Here is a 6,286-nt window from a genome sequence, read left to right on the forward strand (position 1 = left end):
CTAGATCAGGGCTTCCCAAACTATGACACTATCTGTTAGGACTAGTGTGGGGTGTAGTCTTGACCTCCTTGGTGTTAGAGTTAAGCCAACATGTTGTGAGCTTGTAGATTTGCTATTTTCACTATTTATTTATTATGTATTCAGTATTTATTATTTATTATTATTTAAATTTAATTTATTTTAAAATGTAGGATTTTTTTGTTGTACAAACGTACAAAGCGACCCATATGGGTCCAAATCCATTGTCTGGGGAAACTGCACTAGAGGCTTCTCCTCTCCAACAGCCTGCACCATTTTGTTCTTCATATATGTCCTCTGGTACTCTGACGAACTCCACCGAAAATGAAAAGGTCGACAGTTACAAAGGCTTGCCAAGAAAACCGGTCTCACCATCCACAATAACATCCTGCAGCTCTACAAAGAAACCCTCAACTCCACCTGCTTTTCCTACTTTTCAGGGATCATCCATTGTGGCAGTGCATGGCAACTCCAAAGTTCTCTTCTCCGCCATCAATGAACTCCTCAAACCCATAGAACCCCCCCCCCCCCCCCCCCCCCCACCCCCGCTCCCTACTCCTTCTCCTCATTCCTCGATATTACCCCACCTAACCCTAACCCCATCTGACCTCTCCTCTGTTTGCGGCTTCTGATTGGTCTGGGAGGGGGGCCAGCGTTATCAGTGTAAAACTCGAGTCACTTCCTGACTTGCCTACGTAATTGAAATACGAGTCAAATAGGATCCTGGCCAGACTGAGTAGGGAAGTGAGAAAAAGACGAACGTAGCGAATCAGTCTGAATCCCAGTCTAGCGATGCGTTGTCAGGCTACTTTATAGCCCGGACCGCTAGGTCAGAGATCCGGGCCCTCTTTTAACACTTTTAATCTGCTTTCTTCTCCAAACACAGTACAGAGACTGCCCTCATCAAAGTTACATAATGACCTCCTGCTCTCCTGCGGGACCGGCTCACTCAACATCCTCATCCTCCTCGACCTCAGTGCTGCATTCGACACGATCAACCCACTCCATCTCCTCTCACGCCTCAAGTCCACCCTCGGATCTCTCTGGCACTGCCCTCTCCTGGTTCACATCCTACCTTTCCGATGGACATAAATTCATCTCCATAAACAACTGCAAATCAATCATAACTTCACCCATCGTATCCCCCAGGGCTCCCCCAGAGTGCTTGGCCCTCTCCTGTTTATCCTCTACATTCTCACCCTCGGACTGATCCTTTGCCGTCATGGCCTTCATTTTCACTGCTACACTGATGACACACAGCTCTATACCTCCCTTCCAAAACCGTTACTGCTACCACCCACTCCACCCTCACCACCTGCCTGTCTGACATTAGAACGTGGATGCAAACAAACTTCCTGAAACTCAACTGCAATAAATCCGAAGTCCTCATTATTGGTCCAGATGCCTTCACCCGCTCCACTCATAACTTCTCCCTTAACATTGATGGTTCCATTGTCACCCACTCCACCCTAGTCCGCACCCATTGGTGTCACGCTGGATCACCCTGGATCACCCTCTCCTTCCAGTCCCACGTCAACCAGATCACCAAAACAGCCACAACATTGCCCGCATCCGTCCCACACTACCCCAAACTGCTGCAGAGACACTCATCCAAGCCTTCATCACAGCCAGACTCCACTACTGCAATAGCCTCCTATACGGTCACACCTCCAAAGTTCTCAATACTCCAATATAGAAATACTCTGTTAGAAGTAAAAGTCCGGAATTCAAAATGTACTTTAGTGAAAGTACAAAAGTATCGGCATCAAAATGTACTTAAAGTACGAACAGTAAAAGTACTCATTATGCAGAATGTCCCATTTCAAGTTTTCAAATGTTTAAACATCTTTTGAAAATAGCAGATCTATAAGCGACGCATTGTGAGCTTGTAGATCGGCTATTTTCAAATGGCCGAAATGTATATAGGGCTGAAGTGGTTAATGTATGTTTTGTATTAATAATAATCAAAATCTACAAAGTAACTACTGTAGTAACTAAAGTTTTCAAATAATTGTAGTGGAGTAAAAGTACAATATTTGGATCCGATATGTAGTGGAGTATTTGGAAATACTCAAGTAAAGTACAAAAACCTCAACATTTTACTTAAGTACAGTACTTAAGTCAAACACAGAATAGATTTAAAAAATACTGCTCACCACTTAAAACAACGCCCTCAACAACCAGGCTCCCCGCTACCTCTCTGACCTCCTCAAACACCAGACCTGAGGGAGCGGGAAGGGACGTGGTGTTTGAAAAAACAAAGAAACGCATCTGGGGTGACAGGGATTTCTTATTTCCAGCCCCCTCCCTTTGGAACTCACTCCCACCTCACATCAAAGCCGCCCCCACCCTTGCCCTGTTCAAAGCCTCCCTCAAAACCAACCGTTTCAGACTTGCTTTCCCCGCCTAATTCAAATCCCCCTGTCTGCCTTTTAATGTCAAAGTTTTTTTCTTTGCTTAGTTTTTAGCCTTCAACTAGTTATTCTTTTATTTGTTTTGTTGTAAAGCGACTTTGAGTACCAAGAAAAGCGCTATATGAATTGGATATATAATTATCGTATTAGCTCCATAGTCCTTTTTCACAGCAGTCATTTTGAGGGTAAACAGGTGTTACCGGCACTGTTCCATTCAGAGTGGGTGCTGCTGCTATTGTGCATGTTCACTCACTGGAAAGGCTCTGATACAGTGACACTAAGGAGCACAACCTTAATAATAAGTATTATTAATACCTGTAACACCATATCCTACTATTTCATGTCGATATGGCTGGCATTGAAATCGGCATAATGTTGGCCTCTGCATTCCTGCTATAGGGGAATGTGAGATCCTCCAGTCTGTTAAGAATAAAGAGTGGATAACCAAAGACCTGTAGATTCAGGGGCTATCTGGAAACCAAGAAAATATTTCATTGATTTGGGGAGTTTTATCTTAGCCTGGTAAACCCCCCTCCCTCCGGAAATCTCATTTCCATTTCAAGTGCAAATGAGATTTCCAGAGGGAGGGGGGTTTACCAGGCTAGGTTTATCTAGCCAGGTAGTTCTGATAATGACAGACAACTGCTCCTGGTGACTGATATCTGTGGTGCAATACAGAATCATTTCAAAAATATTTTGATTTCCTTGCACCCAAACTGTGTGATAGACTTGAGAGTTTGAGAGTTTGAAGTGTGAAAGCAGGTTTGCTGTGACTTGTTCTAGAGTGACAGCTGAGCTGAAGAACATTCTAGAAGATATCATACATGTACCTTGCCAGGCCCTGCTGAGATTTTCTCTTCTAATGCTCTTCTAACAGGAATCAGTGTTATGTAAGCTTGGTTACGTGCACTATGCATGGGCACCCTTCCTGGCATGTGTGTGCCATAGATAAGACCAAACTAACATGTTATGTTGCCTTACTCAGCAGACTGCCTACAGCAGCCTGCCTGACTACTGGACTTCAGCGCAGCTTTGAACTGCAGTCGGTTTCCAAGTCTACAACTTCAACAACCAAATTTCTTTCCATAACCAAAAAATCAGCTTCAAACTATTTCAAGTAACCCTGTGCGCGCGCGCGTGTGTGTGTGTCCAATGAGTCTCCACCCACAGCAGGCTTAATTGATCGAGAGCTAATAAACTGAGTGAAGAATTGGCTTCCTCACTCCCTTTTTATGCCAATGTGCCAATGTCCATTAGGTAATTTATTTACATGATCTGTGCTTTAGTCATATATCCCTAGTATTGTGTCAATATCCACCCAGATATCTTGCTGTCCTTCTGTATTAAGCTTTGTTGATTTTTTTGGGAGAACAATTAAAGGGATATTTCACTTTAAAAACATGTTTGGGCTCATTTTGAGGTCTACTTAGGCTTTTGTGAGCACCCCAGACAGCTTATAAGTTGCTTAATTCAGTATTTAGATATTTGATATAAATTTTATCAGACACGCCCCCCTTCCCATACAAACCCTGTTACTTCAAACTTCATTTTAACCATGATAGATTCATCGAAAACCCCCGATCCTTGCTTGGTTCTGGTGACTGATATTGGTATTCTAATATGTGAGGGGGCAATGCCCCTCACGTATTAGAAGGACAACATCAGTCACCAAAACCAAGGACGGTGATGGTTAAAATGGAGTATGAAGTTACAATGGGTTTGTGTAGGAAGGGGGCGTGTCTGATAAAATGAATATCAAATATCTAAATACTGAATCAAGCAACTTAAAAACCGGGGTGCTCACAAAAGCCTGAGTAGACGTTAAAATGACCCCAAACATGTTTGAAAGTGAAATATCCCTTTAACAGCAAAAACAGCATAAATCTTTAATGCACCAACCAGCTATAATTGTCTCCGCCAGGCCGAAAGGCATGGCCGCAAGACTATGTTCTGAACCCTGTACGTCCGTCCATGAGTCTGTGTGTCCGTCTGTCTGTGAGCAGCTAATTTCCGGCACTGTTGGCCCGGTCGCTGCGAAACTGTGCACACACACTCACTGGATGCCAAAGCTGAACCTCTGTCTCCATTGGCCTGTTATAGCGCCAAAAGGAGGCAGATTTTTGCAAAACACATTTCTTGCTATTACTCCTACAGATTTTGTCCAAACATCACACAAATCGGCACACAGTATCTCTATAGTCATGTGATCAACACGGATCTGTCCGATTTTTCATATTCCATCCTGATTGGCTAAGATTGCTTCCAAAGTTTGCAGGTTTTGAACAAATGCCTCAAATCATGAACACAGCGTGCGATTTCCGTGAAATTTTGCACGCACATTCCCACTAGGCCGAGGAAGAAATGCCACCCTTTTAACATTGTCCTGTTATAGCGCGGACCAGGGGGACGATTTTTGTGAATCAAATTTCGTTACACATTATCTCTATAGTCAAGTGATCTGTCCAATTTTTCATATTCCATCCTGATTGGCAAATTCCGAACATTGCTGGCCCACAATAACCTACCTGACCTGGTGGAGACCTGTGCTCCAATTGGAGCACTTTTTCTAGTTTACTCTCCATTAACGATTGGCCAAAAATGTAACAATAATCTTCTATTGAGTCTTTTTGGAATTAGAAAGTTTTGGTCCAATTGTATTGACCCCTTGATACAAAAAATGTAATGTTTGTGCAAGCTCTAAACATTGCAGTTACAGTTATTTACCTCTTCCTGTACAGGAAGTTACAGTGTACGACTTCCTGTAACTGTGAGACTGTAAAACTACCCATGACCACCTTTTTAACCATTGGAAATCATGTGTTTTTAACCTTTCCGTGTTGCACAAGCTGGTCTTTGCAACAGCACTATAAGAACACTGTACATGCTGCTACCCAGACTCATGACAGCACATTATGCACAAACCGGCTGCATATGATGTAGAGATGTACCGACAGTGGTGGAAAAAGTTTTACATTTTTTTACTTAAGTAAAAGTATCAATACTGAAATACTACTTCTGGAAAAATCATTTAAATAATCAGGTATAAAAAAACAACAACAACAACACAACAAACAGCAGCAGATAGTGGATGACATCTAATTTATCTTTTCACGTGTGGCTCTGCAGGAGGCTAGCTGTCTTTATGATGTAATAGGGTCCGTCTGTCAGTCTGTGTGTGTGTCCGGAGTTAATCTCACAAACCGCTAGATCAATCAGCGCTGAATGTCTCGAGCACACTGACAGTAGGCCGCAGAAGTACTTCCACTGCTCCAACCGAGCCGATCACATGGTGTGAGTTTGTTTGTTTGATCTACTATTTTTGAAACATTCAAAAACATTGTTTGCCTACGATGACCTGCCCAAAATAGGGATGCCAGTTTGACAGTGGTTGAATCCGAGTCACATAATAAAACAAAGAATCACATCACTATAGAAAACATGTGGCGCTGCAGTGGAGAGACTGGAGAAAGGTGCACTTTTTTATTATGATTTCCTCCTGTGCCCTCCAGACAGGCTGAGTCCGTCACTGGCAGGAGGAGAAATACAGGAGAGGAGGAGAAGGGAGGGATGGAGGGAGGTCCGAGTTACATGAGATGGGGGGAGGAGTGCTCATGGAAGAGAGAAGACATGCTCGCATGCAATCACAGCGATGCCAACACACACACACACACACACACACACACACACACACACACACACACACACACACACACACACACACACACACACACACACACACACACACACACACACACACACACACAGAGTAAGTGGGGCGTAGTCTGGTTTCCCCTCAGATTCAGAGGAAAAACAACGTAGAGCTACAACACATAGACACCCACTTTTCAGATATA

The sequence above is a fragment of the Gymnoscopelus microlampas genome, assembly GCF_963454915.1.
Source record: "Gymnoscopelus microlampas genome assembly, chromosome: 23".
NCBI classification, from domain to species: domain Eukaryota; kingdom Metazoa; phylum Chordata; class Actinopteri; order Myctophiformes; family Myctophidae; genus Gymnoscopelus; species Gymnoscopelus microlampas.